Genomic DNA, 20,030 nt, shown 5'->3' with positions numbered 1-20,030 from the left:
AATGCAATTCTCCACTGCAGGTTCTTCTGCTTCAACAATACAATTCTCCACTGCAGGTTCTTCTGCTTCAACAATGCAATTCTCCACTGCAGGTTCCTCTGCTTCAACAATGCAATTCTCCACTGCAGGTTCTTCTGCTTTAACAATGCAATTCTCCACTGCAGGTTCTTCTGCTTCAACAATGAAATTCCCCACAGCAGGTTCCTCTGCTTCAACAATGCAATTCTCCACTGCAGGTTCTTCTGCTTCAACAATGAAATTCCCCAATGCAGGTTGTTCTCCTTCAACAGTGCAATTCTACACTGCAGGTTCTTCTACTTCAACAATGCAATTCTCCACTGCAGGTTCTTCTGTTTCAACAATGCAATTCTCCACTGCAGGTTCTTCTGCTTCAACAATGCAATTTTCCACTGCAGGTTCTTCTGCTTCAACAATGCAATTCTCCACTGCAGGTTCTTCTGCTAAAACAATGCAATTCCCCACTGCAGGTTCTTCTGCTTCAACAATGCAATTCCCCACTGCAGGTTCTTCTGCTTCAAAAATGCAATTCCCCACTGCAGGTTCTTCTGCTTCAACAATACATTTCCCCACTGCAGGTTATTCGGCTTCATCAATGCAATTCCCCACTGCAGGTTCTTCTGCTTCAACAATGCAATTCCCCATTGCAGGTTCTTCTGCTTCAACAATACAATTCTCCACTGCAGGTTCTTCTGCTTCAACAATGCAATTCTCCTCTGCAGGTTCCTCTGCTTCAACAATGCAATTCTCCACTGCAGGTTCTTCTGCTTTAACAATGCAATTCTCCCCTGCAGGTTCTTCTGCTTCAACAATGAAATTCCCCACAGCAGGTTCCTCTGCTTCAACAATGCAATTCTCCACTGCAGGTTCTTCTGCTTCAACAATGAAATTCCCCACAGCAGGTTCCTCTGCTTCAACAATGCAATTCTCCACTGCAGGTTCTTCTGCTTCAACAATGCAATTCTCCACTGCAGGTTCTTCTGCTTCAACAATGCAATTCTACACTGCAGGTTCTTCTGTTTCAACAATGCAACTGTCCACTGCAGGTTCTTCTGCTTCAACAATGCAATTCCACACTGAAGGTTCTTCTGCTTCAACAATGCAATTCCCCAATGCAGGTTGTTCTCCTTCAACAGTGCAATTCTACACTGCAGGTTCTTCTACTTCAACAATGCAATTCTCCACTGCAGGTTCTTCTGTTTCAACAATGCAATTCTCCACTGCAGGTTCTTATGCTTCAACAATGCAATTTTCCACTGCAGGTTCTTCTGCTTCAACAATGCAATTCTCCACTGCAGGTTCTTCTGCTAAAACAATGCAATTCCCCACTGCAGGTTCTTCTGCTTCAACAATGCAATTCCCCACTGCAGGTTCTTCTGCTTCAAAAATGCAATTCCCCACTGCAGGTTCTTCTGCTTCAACAATACATTTCCCCACTGCAGGTTATTCGGCTTCATCAATGCAATTCCCCACTGCAGGTTCTTCTGCTTCAACAATGCAATTCCACACTGAAGGTTCTTCTGCTTCAACAATGCAATTCCCCAATGCAGGTTGTTCTCCTTCAACAGTGCAATTCTACACTGCAGGTTCTTCTACTTCAACAATGCAATTCTCCACTGCAGGTTCTTCTGTTTCAACAATGCAATTCTCCACTGCAGGTTCTTATGCTTCAACAATGCAATTTTCCACTGCAGGTTCTTCTGCTTCAACAATGCAATTCTCCACTGCAGGTTCTTCTGCTAAAACAATGCAATTCCCCACTGCAGGTTCTTCTGCTTCAACAATGCAATTCCCCATTGCAGGTTCTTCTGCTTCAACAATGCAATTCCCCACTGCAGGTTCTTCTGCTTCAACAATGCAATTCCCCCCTGCAGGTTCTTCTGCTTCAACAATGCAATTCCCCACTGCAGGTTCTTCTGCTTCAACAATGCAATTCTCCACTGCAGGTTTTTCTGCTTCAACAATGCAATTCCCCCCTGCAGGTACTTCTGCTTCATCCATGCAATTCTACACTGCAGGTCCTTCTGCTTCAACAATGCAATTCTCCACTGCAGGTTCTTCTGCTTCAACAATACAATTCTCCACTGCAGGTTCTTCTGCTTCAACAATGCAATTCTCCACTGCAGGTTCCTCTGCTTCAACAATGCAATTCTCCACTGCAGGTTCTTCTGCTTTAACAATGCAATTCTCCACTGCAGGTTCTTCTGCTTCAACAATGAAATTCCCCACAGCAGGTTCCTCTGCTTCAACAATGCAATTCTCCACTGCAGGTTCTTCTGCTTCAACAATGAAATTCCCCAATGCAGGTTGTTCTCCTTCAACAGTGCAATTCTACACTGCAGGTTCTTCTACTTCAACAATGCAATTCTCCACTGCAGGTTCTTCTGTTTCAACAATGCAATTCTCCACTGCAGGTTCTTCTGCTTCAACAATGCAATTTTCCACTGCAGGTTCTTCTGCTTCAACAATGCAATTCTCCACTGCAGGTTCTTCTGCTAAAACAATGCAATTCCCCACTGCAGGTTCTTCTGCTTCAACAATGCAATTCCCCACTGCAGGTTCTTCTGCTTCAAAAATGAAATTCCCCACTGCAGGTTCTTCTGCTTCAACAATACATTTCCCAACTGCAGGTTATTCGGCTTCATCAATGCAATTCCCCACTGCAGGTTCTTCTGCTTCAACAATGCAATTCCCCATTGCAGGTTCTTCTGCTTCAACAATACAATTCTCCACTGCAGGTTCTTCTGCTTCAACAATGCAATTCTCCTCTGCAGGTTCCTCTGCTTCAACAATGCAATTCTCCACTGCAGGTTCTTCTGCTTTAACAATGCAATTCTCCCCTGCAGGTTCTTCTGCTTCAACAATGAAATTCCCCACAGCAGGTTCCTCTGCTTCAACAATGCAATTCTCCACTGCACGTTCTTCTGCTTCAACAATGAAATTCCCCACAGCAGGTTCCTCTGCTTCAACAATGCAATTCTCCACTGCAGGTTCTTCTGCTTCAACAATGCAATTCTCCACTGCAGGTTCTTCTGCTTCAACAATGCAATTCTACACTGCAGGTTCTTCTGTTTCAACAATGCAACTGTCCACTGCAGGTTCTTCTGCTTCAACAATGCAATTCCACACTGAAGGTTCTTCTGCTTCAACAATGCAATTCCCCAATGCAGGTTGTTCTCCTTCAACAGTGCAATTCTACACTGCAGGTTCTTCTACTTCAACAATGCAATTCTCCACTGCAGGTTCTTCTGTTTCAACAATGCAATTCTCCACTGCAGGTTCTTATGCTTCAACAATGCAATTTTCCACTGCAGGTTCTTCTGCTTCAACAATGCAATTCTCCACTGCAGGTTCTTCTGCTAAAACAATGCAATTCCCCACTGCAGGTTCTTCTGCTTCAACAATGCAATTCCCCACTGCAGGTTCTTCTGCTTCAAAAATGCAATTCCCCACTGCAGGTTCTTCTGCTTCAACAATACATTTCCCCACTGCAGGTTATTCGGCTTCATCAATGCAATTCCCCACTGCAGGTTCTTCTGCTTCAACAATGCAATTCCCCATTGCAGGTTCTTCTGCTTCAACAATGCAATTCCCCACTGCAGGTTCTTCTGCTTCAACAATGCAATTCCCCCCTGCAGGTTCTTCTGCTTCAACAATGCAATTCCCCACTGCAGGTTCTTCTGCTTCAACAATGCAATTCTCCACTGCAGGTTTTTCTGCTTCAACAATGCAATTCCCCCCTGCAGGTTCTTCTGCTTCATCAATGCAATTCTACACTGCAGGTCCTTCTGCTTCAGCAATGCAATTCCCCACTGCAGGTTCTTCTGCTTCAACAATGCAATTCCCCACTTCAGGTTCTTCTGCTTCAACAATGCAATTCTACACTGCAGGTTCTTCTGCTTCAACAATGCAATTCCCCACTGCAGGTTCTTCTGCTTCAACAATGCAATTCTACACTGCAGGTTCTTCTGCTTCACAATGCAACTGTCCACTGCAGGTTCTTCTGCTTCAACAATGCAATTCCCCACTGCAGGTTATTCTCCTTCAACAATGCAATTCTACACTGCAGGTTCTTCTGCTTCAACAATGCAACTATCCACTGCAAGTTCTTCTGCTTCAACAATGCAATTCTCCACTGCAGGTTCTTCTGCTTCAACAATGCAATTCTCCTCTTCAGATTCTTCTGCTTCAACTATGCAATTCTCCATTGCAGATTCTTTTGCTTCAACAATGCAATTACCACTGCAGCTTCTTCTGCTTCAACAATGCAATTCTCCACTTCAGGTTCTTCTGCTTCAACAATGCAACTCTCCACTGCAGGTTCTCCTGCTTCAACAATGCAACTCTCCACTGCAGGTTCTCCTGCTTCAACAATGCAATTCTCCACTGCATGTTCTTTTGCTTCAACAATGCAATTCTCCTCTGCAGGTTCTTCTGCTTCAACAATGCAATTCTCCACTGCAGGTTCTACTGCTTCAACAATGCAATTCTCCACTGCAGGTTATTCTGCTTCAACAATCCAATTCTCCACTGCAGGTTCTTCTGCTTCAACAATGCAATCCTCCACTGCAGGTTCTTCTGCTTCAACAATGCAATTCTCCACTGCAGGTTCTTCTGCTTCAGCAATGCAATTCTCCATTGTAAATTATTCAGGCTCAACAGTGCAATTCTCCACTGCAGGTTCTTCTACTTCAACAATGCAATACTCCATTGTAAATTATTCAGGCTCAACAGTGCAATTCTCCACTGCAGGTTCTTCTGCTTCAACAATGCAATTCTCCACTGCAGTTTCTTCTGCTTCAACAATGCAACTCTCCACTGCAGGTTCTCCTGCTTCAACAATGCACTTCTCCACTGCAGGTTCTTCTGCTTCAACAATGCAACTCTCCACTGCAGGTTCTCCTGCTTCAACAATGCAACTCTCTACTGCAGGTTTTTCTGCTTCAACAATGTAATTCTCCATTGTAAATTATTCAGGCTCAACATTGCAATTCTCCACTGCAGGTTCTTCTGCTTCAACAATGCAATTCTCCACTGCAGGTTCTTCTGCTTCAACAATGCAATTCTCCACTGCAGGTTCTTCTGCTTCAACAATGCAACTCTCCACTGCAGGTTCTTCTGCTTCAACAATGCAACTCTCCACTGCAGGTTCTTCTGCTTAAACAATGCAATTCTCCACTGCAGGTTCTTCTGCTTCAACAGTGCAATTCCCCACTGCAGGTTCTTCCGCTTCAACAATACATTTCCCCACTGCAGGTTATTCTGCTTCATCAAAGCAATTCCCCACTGCAGGTTCTTCTGCTTCAACATTGCAATTCCCCACTGCAGGTTCTTCTGCTTCAACAATGCAATTCCCCATTGCAGGTTCTTCTGCTTCAACAATGCAATTCCCCACTGCAGGTTCTTCTGCTTCAACAATGCAATTCCCCCCTTGCAGGTTCTTCTGCTTCAACAATACAATTCCCCACTGCAGGTTCTTCTGCTTCAACAATGCAATTCTCCACTGCAGGTTTTTCTACTTCAACAATGCAATTCCCCCCTGCAGGTTCTTCTGCTTCATCCATGCAATTCTATACTGCAGGTCCTTCTGCTTCAACAATGCAATTCTCCACTGCAAGTTCTTCTGCTTCAACAATACAATTCTCCACTGCAGGTTCTTCTGCTTCAACAATTCAATTCTCCACTGCAGGTTCCTCTGCTTCAACAATGCAATTCTCCACTGCAGGTTCTTCTGCTTTAACAATGCAATTCTCGACTGCAGGTTCTTCTGCTTCAACAATGCAATTCCCCACTGCAGGTTCTTCTGCTTCAACAATGAAATTCCCCACAGCAGGTTCCTCTGCTTCAACAATGCAATTCTCCACTGCAGGTTCTTCTGCTTCAACAATGAAATTCCCCACAGCAGGTTCCTCTGCTTCAACAATGCAATTCTCCACTGCAGGTTCTTCTGCTTCAACAATGCAATTCTCCATTGCAGGTTCTTCTGCTTCAACAATGCAATTCTACACTGCAGGTTCTTCTGCTTCAACAATGCAACTGTCCACTGCAGGTTCTTCTGCTTCAACAATGCAATTCCACACTGAAGGTTCTTCTGCTTCAACAATGCAATTCCCCAATGCAGGTTGTTCTCCTTCAACAGTGCAATTCTACACTGCAGGTTCTTCTACTTCAACAATGCAATTCTCGACTGCAGGTTCTTCTGTTTCAACAATGCAATTCTCCACTGCAGGTTCCTCTGCTTCAACAATGCAATTTTCCACTGCAGGTTCTTCTGCTTCAACAATGCAATTCTCCACTGCAGGTTCTTCTGCTTCAAAAATGCAATTCCCCACTGCAGGTTCTTCTGCTTCAACAATACATTTCCCCACTGCAGGTTCTTCTGCTTCATCAATGCAATTCCCCACTGCAGGTTCTTCTGCTTCAACATTGCAATTCCCCACTGCAGGTTCTTCTGCTTCAACAATGCAATTCCCCATTGCTGGTTCTTCTGCTTCAACAATGCCATTCCCCACTGCATGTTCTTCTGCTTCAACAATGCAATTCCCCCCTGCAGGTTCTTCTGCTTCAACAATGCAATTCCCCACTGCAGGTTCTTCTGCTTCAACAATGCAATTCTCCACTGCAGGTTTTTCTGCTTCAACAATGCAATTCCCCCCTGCAGGTTCTTCTGCTTCATCAATGCAATTCTACACTGCAGGTCCTTCTGCTTCAGCAATGCAATTCCCCACTGCAGGTTCTTGTGCTTCAACAATGCAATTCCCCACTGCAGGTTCTTCTGCTTCAACAATGCAATTCCCCACTTCAGGTTCTTCTGCTTCAACAATGCAATTCTACACTGCAGTTTCTTCTGCTTCAACAATGCAATTCCCCACTGCAGGTTCTTCTGCTTCAACAATGCAATTCTACACTGCAGGTTCTTCTGCTTCACAATGCAACTGTCCACTGCAGGTTCTTCTGCTTCAGCAATGCAATTCCCCACTCCAGGTTCTTCTGCTTCAACAATGCAATTCCCCACTGCAGGTTATTCTCCTTCAACAATGCAATTCTACACTGCAGGTTCTTCTGCTTCAACAATGCAACTGTCCACTGCAAGTTCTTCTGCTTCAGCAATGCAATTCTCCACTGCAGGTTCTTCTGCTTCAACAATGCAATTCTCCTCTGCAGATTATTCTGCTTCAACTATTCAATTCTCCACTGCAGATTCTTTTGCTTCAACAATGCAATTACCACTGCAGCTTCTTCTGCTTCAACAATGCAATTCTCCACTGCAGGTTCTTCTGCTTCAACAATGCAACTCTCCACTGCAGGTTCTTCTGCTTCAACAATGCAACTCTCCACTGCAGGTTCTTCTGCTTAAACAATGCAATTCTCCACTGCAGGTTCTTCTGCTTCAACAGTGCAATTCCCCACTGCAGGTTCTTCCGCTTCAACAATACATTTCCCCACTGCAGGTTATTCTGCTTCATCAAAGCAATTCCCCACTGCAGGTTCTTCTGCTTCAACATTGCAATTCCCCACTGCAGGTTCTTCTGCTTCAACAATGCAATTCCCCATTGCAGGTTCTTCTGCTTCAACAATGCAATTCCCCACTGCAGGTTCTTCTGCTTCAACAATGCAATTCCCCCCTTGCAGGTTCTTCTGCTTCAACAATACAATTCCCCACTGCAGGTTCTTCTGCTTCAACAATGCAATTCTCCACTGCAGGTTTTTCTACTTCAACAATGCAATTCCCCCCTGCAGGTTCTTCTGCTTCATCCATGCAATTCTATACTGCAGGTCCTTCTGCTTCAACAATGCAATTCTCCACTGCAAGTTCTTCTGCTTCAACAATACAATTCTCCACTGCAGGTTCTTCTGCTTCAACAATTCAATTCTCCACTGCAGGTTCCTCTGCTTCAACAATGCAATTCTCCACTGCAGGTTCTTCTGCTTTAACAATGCAATTCTCGACTGCAGGTTCTTCTGCTTCAACAATGCAATTCCCCACTGCAGGTTCTTCTGCTTCAACAATGAAATTCCCCACAGCAGGTTCCTCTGCTTCAACAATGCAATTCTCCACTGCAGGTTCTTCTGCTTCAACAATGAAATTCCCCACAGCAGGTTCCTCTGCTTCAACAATGCAATTCTCCACTGCAGGTTCTTCTGCTTCAACAATGCAATTCTCCATTGCAGGTTCTTCTGCTTCAACAATGCAATTCTACACTGCAGGTTCTTCTGCTTCAACAATGCAACTGTCCACTGCAGGTTCTTCTGCTTCAACAATGCAATTCCACACTGAAGGTTCTTCTGCTTCAACAATGCAATTCCCCAATGCAGGTTGTTCTCCTTCAACAGTGCAATTCTACACTGCAGGTTCTTCTACTTCAACAATGCAATTCTCGACTGCAGGTTCTTCTGTTTCAACAATGCAATTCTCCACTGCAGGTTCCTCTGCTTCAACAATGCAATTTTCCACTGCAGGTTCTTCTGCTTCAACAATGCAATTCTCCACTGCAGGTTCTTCTGCTTCAAAAATGCAATTCCCCACTGCAGGTTCTTCTGCTTCAACAATACATTTCCCCACTGCAGGTTCTTCTGCTTCATCAATGCAATTCCCCACTGCAGGTTCTTCTGCTTCAACATTGCAATTCCCCACTGCAGGTTCTTCTGCTTCAACAATGCAATTCCCCATTGCTGGTTCTTCTGCTTCAACAATGCCATTCCCCACTGCATGTTCTTCTGCTTCAACAATGCAATTCCCCCCTGCAGGTTCTTCTGCTTCAACAATGCAATTCCCCACTGCAGGTTCTTCTGCTTCAACAATGCAATTCTCCACTGCAGGTTTTTCTGCTTCAACAATGCAATTCCCCCCTGCAGGTTCTTCTGCTTCATCAATGCAATTCTACACTGCAGGTCCTTCTGCTTCAGCAATGCAATTCCCCACTGCAGGTTCTTGTGCTTCAACAATGCAATTCCCCACTGCAGGTTCTTCTGCTTCAACAATGCAATTCCCCACTTCAGGTTCTTCTGCTTCAACAATGCAATTCTACACTGCAGTTTCTTCTGCTTCAACAATGCAATTCACCACTGCAGGTTCTTCTGCTTCAACAATGCAATTCTACACTGCAGGTTCTTCTGCTTCACAATGCAACTGTCCACTGCAGGTTCTTCTGCTTCAGCAATGCAATTCCCCACTCCAGGTTCTTCTGCTTCAACAATGCAATTCCCCACTGCAGGTTATTCTCCTTCAACAATGCAATTCTACACTGCAGGTTCTTCTGCTTCAACAATGCAACTGTCCACTGCAAGTTCTTCTGCTTCAGCAATGCAATTCTCCACTGCAGGTTCTTCTGCTTCAACAATGCAATTCTCCTCTGCAGATTCTTCTGCTTCAACTATTCAATTCTCCACTGCAGGTTCTTTTGCTTCAACAATGCAATTACCACTGCAGGTTCTTCTGCTTCAACAATGCAATTCTCCACTGCAGGTTCTTCTGCTTCAACAATGGAACTCTCCACTTCAGGTTCTTCTGCTTCAACAATGCAACTCTCCACTGCAGGTTCTCCTGCTTCAACAATGCAACTCTCCACTGCAGGTTCTCCTGTTTCAACAATGCAATTCTCCACTGCATGTTCTTTTGCTTCAACAATGCAATTCTCCTCTGCAGGTTCTTCTGCTTCAACAATGCAATTCTCTACTGTAGGTTCTTCTGCTTCAACAATGCAACTCTCCACTGCAGGTTCTTCTGCTTCAACAATGCAATTCTCCACTGCAGGTTATTCTGCTTCAACAATCCAATTCTCCACTGCAGGTTCTTCTGCTTCAACAATGCAATTCTCCACTGCAGGTTCTTCTGCTTCAACAATGCAATTCTCCACTGCAGGTTCTTCTGCTTCAACAGTGCAATTCTCCACTGCAGGTTCTTCTGCTTCAACAATGCAATTCCCCACTGCAGGTTCTTCTGCTTCAACAATGAAATTCCCCACAGCAGGTTCCTCTGCTTCAACAATGCAATTCTCCACTGCAGGTTCTTCTGCTTCAACAATGAAATTCCCCACAGCAGGTTCCTCTGCTTCAACAATGCAATTCTCCACTGCAGGTTCTTCTGCTTCAACAATGCAATTCTCCACTGCAGGTTCTTCTGCTTCATCAATGCAATTCTACACTGCAGGTTCTTCTGCTTCAACAATGCAACTGTCCACTGCAGGTTCTTCTGCTTCAACAATGCAATTCCACACTGAAGGTTCTTCTGCTTCAACAATGCAATTCCCCAATGCAGGTTGTTCTCCTTCAACAGTGCAATTCTACACTGCAGGTTCTTCAACTTCAACAATGCAATTCTCCACTGCAGGTTCTTCTGTTTCAACAATGCAATTCTCCACTGCAGGTTCCTCTGCTTCAACAATGCAATTTTCCACTGCAGGTTCTTCTGCTTCAACAATGCAATTCTCCACTGCAGGTTTCTCTGCTTCAACAATGCAATTCTCCACTGCAGGTTCTTCTGCTTCAACAATGCAATTCTCCACTGCAGGTTCTTCTGCTAAAACAATGCAATTCCCCACTGCAGGTTCTTCTGCTTCAACAATGCAATTCCCCACTGCAGGTTCTTCTGCTTCAAAAATGCAATTCCCCACTGCAGGTTCTTCTGCTTCAACATTGCAATTCCCCACTTCAGGTTCTTCTGCTTCAACAATGCAATTCCCCATTGCAGGTTCTTCTGCTTCAACAATGCAATTCCCCACTGCATGTTCTTCTGCTTCAACAATGCAATTCCACCCTGCAGGTTCTTCTGCTTCAACAATGCAATTCCCCACTGCAGGTTCTTCTGCTTCAACAATGCAATTCTCCACTGCAGATTTTTCTGCTTCAACAATGCAATTCCCCCCTGCAGGTTCTTCTGCTTCATCAATGCAATTCTACACTGCAGGTCCTTCTGCTTCAGCAATGCAATTCCCCACTGCAGGTTCTTGTGCTTCAACAGTGCAATTCCCCACTGCAGGTTCTTCTGCTTCAACAATGCAATTCCCCACTTCAGGTTCTTCTGCTTCAACAATGCAATTCTACACTGCAGTTTCTTCTGCTTCAACAATGCAATTCCCCACTGCAGGTTCTTCTGCTTCAACAATGCAATTCTACACTGCAGGTTCTTCTGCTTCACAATGCAACTGTCCACTGCAGGTTCTTCTGCTTCAGCAATGCAATTCCCCACTCCAGGTTCTTCTGCTTCAACAATGCAATTCCCCACTGCAGGTTATTCTCCTTCAACAATGCAATTCTACACTGCAGGTTCTTCTGCTTCAACAATGCAACTGTCCACTGCAAGTTCTTCTGCTTCAGCAATGCAATTCTCCACTGCAGGTTCTTCTGCTTCAACAATGCAATTCTCCTCTGCAGATTCTTCTGCTTCAACTATTCAATTCTCCACTGCAGATTCTTTTGCTTCAACAATGCAATTACCACTGCAGCTTCTTCTGCTTCAACAATGCAATTCTCCACTGCAGGTTCTTCGGCTTCAACAATGGAACTCTCCACTTCAGGTTCTTCTGCTTCAACAATGCGACTCTCCACTGCAGGTTCTCCTGCTTCAACAATGCAACTCTCCACTGCAGGTTCTCCTGCTTCAACAATGCAATTCTCCACTGCATGTTCTTTTGCTTCAACAATGCAATTCTCCTCTGCAGGTTCTTCTGCTTCAACAATGCAATTCTCCACTGCAGGTTCTACTGCTTCAACAATGCAATTCTCCACTGTAGGTTCTTCTGCTTCAACAATGCAACTCTCCACTGCAGGTTCTTCTGCTTCAACAATGCAATTCTCCACTGCAGGTTATTCTGCTTCAACAATCCAATTCTCCACTGCAGGTTCTTCTGCTTCAACAATGCAATTCTCCGCTGCAGGTTCTTCTGCTTCAACAATGCAATTCTCCACTGCAGATTCTTCTGCTTCAACAGTGCAATTCTCCACTGCAGGTTCTTCTGCTTCAACAATGCAATTCTCCATTGTAAATTATTCAGGCTCAACAGTGCAATTCTCCACTGCAGGTTCTTCTGCTTCAACAATGCAATTCTCCAATGCAGTTTCTTCTGCTTCAACAATGCAACTCTCCACTGCAGGTTCTCCTGCTTCAACAATGCAATTCTCCACTGCATGTTCTTTTGCTTCATCAATGCAATTCTACTCTGCAGGTTCTTCTCCTTTAACAATGCAATTCTCCACTGCAGGTTCTTCTGCTTCAACAATGCAATTCTCCACTGCAGGTTCTTCTGCTTCAACAATGCAATTCTCCACTGCAGGTTCTTCTGCTTCAACAATGCAATTCTCCACTGCAGGTTCTTCTGCTAAAACAATGCAATTCCCCACTGCAGGTTCTTCTGCTTCAACAATGCAATTCCCCACTGCAGGTTCTTCTGCTTCAAAAATGCAATTCCCCACTGCAGGTTCTTCTGCTTCAACAATACATTTCCCCACTGCAGGTTATTCTGCTTCATCAATGTAATTCCCCACTGCAGGTTCTTCTGCTTCAACATTGCAATTCCCCACTGCAGGTTCTTCTGCTTCAACAATGCAATTCCCCATTGCAGGTTCTTCTGCTTCAACAATGCAATTCACAACTGCATGTTCTTCTGCTTCAACAATGCAATTCCCCCCTGCAGGTTCTTCTGCTTCAACAATGCAATTCCCGACTGCAGGTTCTTCTGCTTCAACAATGCAATTCTCCACTGCAGGTTTTTCTGCTTCAACAATGCAATTCCCCCTGCAGGTTCTTCTGCTTCATCAATGCAATTCTACACTGCAGGTCCTTCTGCTTCAGCAATGCAATTCCCCACTGCAGGTTCTTGTGCTTCAACAATGCAATTCCCCACTGCAGGTTCTTCTGCTTCAACAATGCAATTCCCCACTTCAGGTTCTTCTGCTTCAACAATGCAATTCTACACTGCAGTTTCTTCTGCTTCAACAATGCAATTCCCCACTGCAGGTTCTTCTGCTTCAACAATGCAATTCTACACTGCAGGTTCTTCTGCTTCACAATGCAACTGTCCACTGCAGGTTCTTCTGCTTCAACAATGCAATTCCCCACTCCAGGTTATTCTGCTTCAACAATGCAATTCTCCACTGCAGGTTCTTCTGCTTCAACAATGCAATTCTCCACTGCAGGTTCTTCAGCTTCAACAATGCAATTCTCAACTGCATGTTCTTTTGCTTCAATAATGCAATTCTCCACTGCAGGTTCTTCTGCTTCAACAATGCAATTCTCCACTGCAGGTTCTTCAGGTTCAACAATGCAATTCTCAACTGCATGTTCTTTTGCTTCAATAATGCAATTCTCCACTGCAGGTGCTTCTGCTTCAACAATACAATTCTTCACTGCAGGTTCTTCTGCTTCAACATTGCAATTCTCCACTGCAGGTTCTTCTGCTTCAACAATGCAATTCTCCACTGCAGGTTCTACTGCTTCAACAATGCAATTCTCCACTGTAGGTTCTTCTGCTTCAACTATGCAACTCTCCACTGCATGTTCTTCTGCTTCAACAATGCTATTCTCCACTGCAGGTTATTCTGCTTCAACAATCCAATTCTCCACTGCAGGTTCTTCTGCTTCAACAATGCAATTCTCCACTGCAGGTTCTTCTGCTTCAACAATGCAATTCTCCACTGCAGGTTCTTCTGCTTCAACAGTGCAATTCTCCACTGCAGGTTCTTCTGCTTCAACAATGCAATTCTCCATTGTAAATTATTCAGGCTCAACAGTGCAATTCTCCACTGCAGGTTCTTCTGCTTCAACAATGCAATTCTCCACTGCAGGTTCTTCTGCTTTAACAATGCAATTCTCCACTGCAGGTTCTTCTGCTTCAACAATGCAATTCCCCACTGCAGGTTCTTCTGCTTCAACAATGAAATTCCCCACAGCAGGTTCCTCTGCTTCAACAATGCAATTCTTCACTGCAGGTTCTTCTGCTTCAACAATGAAATTCCCCACAGCAGGTTCCTCTGCTTCAACAATGCAATTCTCCACTGCAGGTTCTTGTGCTTCAACAATGCAATTCTCCACTGCAGGTTCTTCTGCTTCAACAATGCAATTCTACACTGCAGGTTCTTCTGCTTCAACAATGCAACTGTCCACTGCAGGTTCTTCTGCTTCAACAATGCAATTCCACACTAATGGTTCTTCTGCTTCAACAATGCAATTCCCCAATGCAGGTTGTTCTCCTTCAACAGTGCAATTCTCCACTGCAGGTTCTTCTGCTTCAACAATGCAATTCTCCACTGCAGGTTCTTCTGCTAAAACAATGCAATTCCCCACTGCAGGTTCTTCTGCTTCAACAATACAATTCCCCACTGCAGGTTCTTCTGCTTCAAAAATGCAATTCCCCACTGCAGGTTCTTCTGCTTCAACAATCCATTTCCCCACTGCAGGTTATTCTGCTTCATCAATGCAATTCCCCACTGCAGGTTCTTCTGCTTCAACATTGCAATTCCCCACTGCAGGTTCCTCTGCTTCAACAATGCAATTCCCCATTGCAGGTTCTTCTGCTTCAACAATGCAATTCCCCACTGCATGTTCTTCTGCTTCAACAATGCAATTCCCCCCTGCAGGTTCTTCTGCTTCAACAATGCAATTCCCCACTGCAGGTTCTTCTGCTTCAACAATGCAATTCTCCACTGCAGGTTTTTCTGCTTCAACAATGCAATTGCCCCCTGCAGGTTCTTCTGCTTCATCAATGCAATTCTACACTGCAGGTCCTTCTGCTTCAGCAATGCAATTCCCCACTGCAGGTTCTTCTGCTTCAACAATGCAATTCCCCACTGGAGGTTCTTCTGCTTCAACAATGCAATTCCCCACTTCAGGTTCTTCTGCTTCAACAATGCAATTCTACACTGCAGTTTCTTCTGCTTCAACAATGCAATTCCCCACTGCAGGTTCTTCTGCTTCAACAATGCAATTTTACACTGCAGGTTCTTCTGCTTCACAATGCAACTGTCCACTGCAGGTTCTTCTGCTTCAGCAATGCAATTCCCCACTCCAGGTTCTTCTGCTTCAACAATGCAATTCCCCACTGCAGGTTATTCTCCTTCCACAATGCAATTCTACACTGCATGTTCTTCTGCTTCAACAATGCAACTGTCCACTGCAAGTTCTTCTGCTTCAGCAATGCAATTCTCCACTGCAGGTTCTTCTGCTTCAACAATGCAATTCTCCTCTGCAGATTCTTCTGCTTCAACTATTCAATTCTCCACTGCAGATTATTTTGTTTCAACAATGCAATTACCACTGCAGCTTCTTCTGCTTCAACAGTGCAATTCTCCACTGCAGGTTCTTCTGCTTCAACAATGCAACTCTCCACTGCAGGTTCTCCTGCATCAACAATGCAATTCTCCACTGCAGGTTCTCCTGCTTCAACAATGCAATTCTCCATTGCATGTTCTTATGCTTCAACAATGCAATTCTCCTCTGCAGGTTCTTCTGCTTCAACAATGCAATTCTCCACTGCAGGTTATTCTGCTTCAACAATCCAATTCTCCACTGCAGGTTGTTCTGCTTCAACAATGCAATTCTCCACTGCAGGTTCTTCTGCTTCAACAATGCAATTCTCCACTGCAGGTTCTTGTGCTTCAACAGTGCAATTCTCCACTGCAGGTTCTTCTGCTTCAACAATGCAATTCTCCATTGTAAATTATTCAGGCTCAACAGTGCAATTCTCCACTGCAGGTTCTTCTGCTTCAACAATGCAATTCTCCACTGCAGTTTCTTCTGCTTCAACAATGCAACTCTCCACTGCAGGTTCTCCTGCTTCAACAATGCAACTCTCCACTGCAGGATCTCCTGCTTCAACAATGCAATTCTCCACTGCATGTTCTTTTGCTTCAACAATGCAATTCTACTCTGCAGGTTCTTCTCCTTTAACAATGCAATTCTCCACTGCAGGTTCTTCTGCTTCAACAATGCAATTCTACACTGCAGGTTCTTCTGGATCAACAATGCAACTGTCCACTGCAGGTTCTTCTGCTTCAACAATGCAATTCCACACTGAAGGTTCTTCTGCTTCAACAATGCAATTCCCCAATGCAGGTTGTTCTCCTCCAACAGTGCAATTCTACACTGCAGGTTCTTCTACTTCAATAATGCAATTCTCCACTGCAGGTTCTTCTGTTTCAAAAATGCAATTCTCCACTGCAGGTTCCTCTGCTTCAACAATGCAATTTTCCACTGCAGGTTCTTCTGCTTCAACAATGCAATTCTCCACTGCAGGTTCTTCTGCTTCAACAATGCAATTCTCCACTGCAGGTTCTTCTGCTTCAACAATGCAATTCCCCACTGCAGGTTCTTCTGCTAAAACAATGCAATTCCCCACTGCAGGTTCTTCTGCTTCAACAATGCAATTCCTCACTGCAGGTTCTTCTGCTTCAAAAATGCAATTCCCCACTGCAGGTTCTTCTGCTTCAACAAAACATTTCCCCACTGCGGGTTATTCTGCTTCATCAATGCAATTCCCCACTGCAGGTTCTTCTGCTTCAACAATGCAATTCCCCATTGCAGGTTCTTCTGCTTCAACAATGCAATTCACAACTGCATGTTCTTCTGCTTCAACAATGCAATTCCCCCCTGCAGGTTCTTCTGCTTCAACAATGCAATTCCCCACTGCAGGTTCTTCTGCTTCAACAATGCAATTCTCCACTGCATGTTCTTCTGCTTCAACAATGCAATTCCCCCTGCAGGTTCTTCTGCTTCATCAATGCAATTCTACACTGCAGGTCCTTCTGCTTCAGCAATGCAATTCCCCACTGCAGGTTCTTGTGCTTCAACAATGCAATTCCCCACTGCAGGTTCTTCTGCTTCAACAATGCAATTCCCCACTTCAGGTTCTTCTGCTTCAACAATGCAATTCTACACTGCAGTTTCTTCTGCTTCAACAATGCAATTCCCCACTGCAGGTTCTTCTGCTTCAACAATGCAATTCTACACTGCAGGTTCTTCTGCTTCACAATGCAACTGTCCACTGCAGGTTCTTCTGCTTCAACAATGCAATTACCCACTCCAGGTTCTTCTGCTTCAACAATGCAATTCCCCACTGCAGGTTATTCTCCTTCAACAATGCAATTCTACACTGCAGGTTCTTCTGCTTCAACAATGCAACTGTCCACTGCAAGTTCTTCTGCTTCAACAATGCAATTCTCCACTGCAGGTTCTTCTGCTTCAACAATGCAATTCTCCTCTGCAGATTCTTCTGCTTCAACTATTCAATTCTCCACTGCAGATTATTTTGCTTCAACAATGCAATTACCACTGCAGCTTCTTCTGCTTCAACAATGCAATTCTCCACTGCAGGTTCTTCTGCTTCAACAATGGAACTCTCCACTTCAGGATCTTCTGCTTCAACAATGCAACTCTCCACTGCAGGTTCTCCTGCTTCAGCAATGCAACTCTCCACTGCAGTTTCTTCTGCTTCAACAATGCAATTCCCCACTGCAGGTTCTTCTGCTTCAACAATGCAATTTTACACTGCAGGTTCTTCTGCTTCACAATGCAACTGTCCACTGCAGGTTCTTCTGCTTCAGCAATGCAATTCCCCACTCCAGGTTCTTCTGCTTCAACAATGCAATTCCCCACTGCAGGTTATTCTCCTTCCACAATGCAATTCTACACTGCATGTTCTTCTGCTTCAACAATGCAACTGTCCACTGCAAGTTCTTCTGCTTCAGTAATGCAATTCTCCACTGCAGGTTCTTCTGCTTCAACAATGCAATTCTCCTCTGCAGATTCTTCTGCTTCAACTATTCAATTCTCCACTGCAGATTATTTTGCTTCAACAATGCAATTACCACTGCAGCTTCTTCTGCTTCAACAATGCAATTCTCCACTGCAGCTTCTTCTGCTTCAACAATGCAACTCTCCACTGCAGGTTCTCCTGCTTCAACAATGCAATTCTCCACTGCAGGTTCTCCTGCTTCAACAATGCAATTCTCCATTGCATGTTCTTATGCTTCAACAATGCAATTCTCCTCTGCAGGTTCTTCTGCTTCAACAATGCAATTCTCCACTGCAGGTTATTCTGCTTCAACAATCCAATTCTCCACTGCAGGTTCTTCTGCTTCAACAATGCAATTCTCCACTGCAGGTTCTTCTGCTTCAACAATGCAATTCTCCACTGCAGGTTCTTGTGCTTCAACAGTGCAATTCTCCACTGCAGGTTCTTCTGCTTCAACAATGCAATTCTCCATTGTAAATTATTCAGGCTCAACAGTGCAATTCTCCACTGCAGGTTCTTCTGCTTCAACAATGCAATTCTCCACTGCAGTTTCTTCTGCTTCAACAATGCAACTCTCCACTGCAGGTTCTCCTGCTTCAACAATGCAACTCTCCACTGCAGGTTCTCCTGCTTCAACAATGCAATTCTCCACTGCATGTTCTTTTGCTTCAACAATGCAATTCTACTCTGCAGGTTCTTCTCCTTTAACAATGCAATTCTCCACTGCAGGTTCTTCTGCTTCAACAATGCAATTCTACACTGCAGGTTCTTCTGCTTCAACAATGCAACTGTCCACTGCAGGTTCTTCTGCTTCAACAATGCAATTCCACACTGAAGGTTCTTCTGCTTCAACAATGCAATTCCCCAATGCAGGTTGTTCTCCTCCAACAGTGCAATTCTACACTGCAGGTTCTTCTACTTCAATAATGCAATTCTCCACTGTAGGTTCTTCTGTTTCAAAAATGCAATTCTCCACTGCAGGTTCCTCTGCTTCAACAATGCAATTTTCCACTGCAGGTTCTTCTGCTTCAACAATGCAATTCTCCACTGCAGGTTCTTCTGCTTCAACAATGCAATTCTCCACTGCAGGTTCTTCTGCTTCAACAATGCAATTCCCCACTGCAGGTTCTTCTGCTAAAACAATGCAATTCCCCACTGCAGGTTCTTCTGCTTCAACAATGCAATTCCTCACTGCAGGTTCTTCTTCTTCAAAAATGCAATTCCCCACTGCAGGTTCTTCTGCTTCAACAAAACATTTCCCCACTGCAGGTTATTCTGCTTCATCAATGCAATTCCCCACTGCAGGTTCTTCTGCTTCAACATTGCAATTCCCCACTGCAGGTTCTTCTGCTTCAACAATGCAATTCCCCATTGCAGGTTCTTCTGCTTCAACAATGCAATTCACAACTGCATGTTCTTCTGCTTCAACGATGCAATTCCCCCCTGCAGGTTCTTCTGCTTCAACAATGCAATTCCCCACTGCAGGTTCTCCTGCTTCAACAATGCAATTCTCCACTGCAGGTTTTTCTGCTTCAACAATGCAATTCCCCCTGCAGGTTCTTCTGCTTCATCAATGCAATTCTACACTGCAGGTCCTTCTGCTTCAGCAATGCAATTCCCCACTGCAGGTTCTTGTGCTTCAACAATGCAATTCCCCACTGCAGGTTCTTCTGCTTCAACAATGCAATTCCCCACTTCAGGTTCTTCTGCTTCAACAATGCAATTCTACACTGCAGTTTCTTCTGCTTCAACAATGCAATTCCCCACTGCAGGTTCTTCTGGTTCAACAATGCAATTCTACACTGCAGGTTCTTCTGCTTCACAATGCAACTGTCCACTGCAGGTTCTTCTGCTTCAACAATGCAATTACCCACTCCAGGTTCTTCTGCTTCAACAATGCAATTCCCCACTGCAGGTTATTCTCCTTCAACAATGCAATTCTACACTGCAGGTTCTTCTGCTTCAACAATGCAACTGTCCACTGCAAGTTCTTCTGCTTCAACAATGCAATTCTCCACTGCAGGTTCTTCTGCTTCAACAATGCAATTCTCCTCTGCAGATTCTTCTGCTTCAACTATTCAATTCTCCACTGCAGATTATTTTGCTTCAACAATGCAATTACCACTGCAGCTTCTTCTGCTTCAACAATGCAATTCTCCACTGCAGGTTCTTCTGCTTCAACAATGGAACTCTCCACTTCAGGTTCTTCTGCTTCAACAATGCAACTCTCCACTGCAGGTTCTCCTGCTTCAGCAATGCAACTCTCCACTGCAGGTTCTCCTGCTT

This window comes from Phyllobates terribilis, unplaced genomic scaffold (genome assembly GCF_046119375.1).
Source record: "Phyllobates terribilis strain yellow unplaced genomic scaffold, ASM4611937v1 Scaffold_6__1_contigs__length_29720123, whole genome shotgun sequence".
Taxonomy (NCBI): Eukaryota; Metazoa; Chordata; class Amphibia; order Anura; family Dendrobatidae; genus Phyllobates; species Phyllobates terribilis.
Note: the sequence above shows the minus strand (reverse complement) of the source record.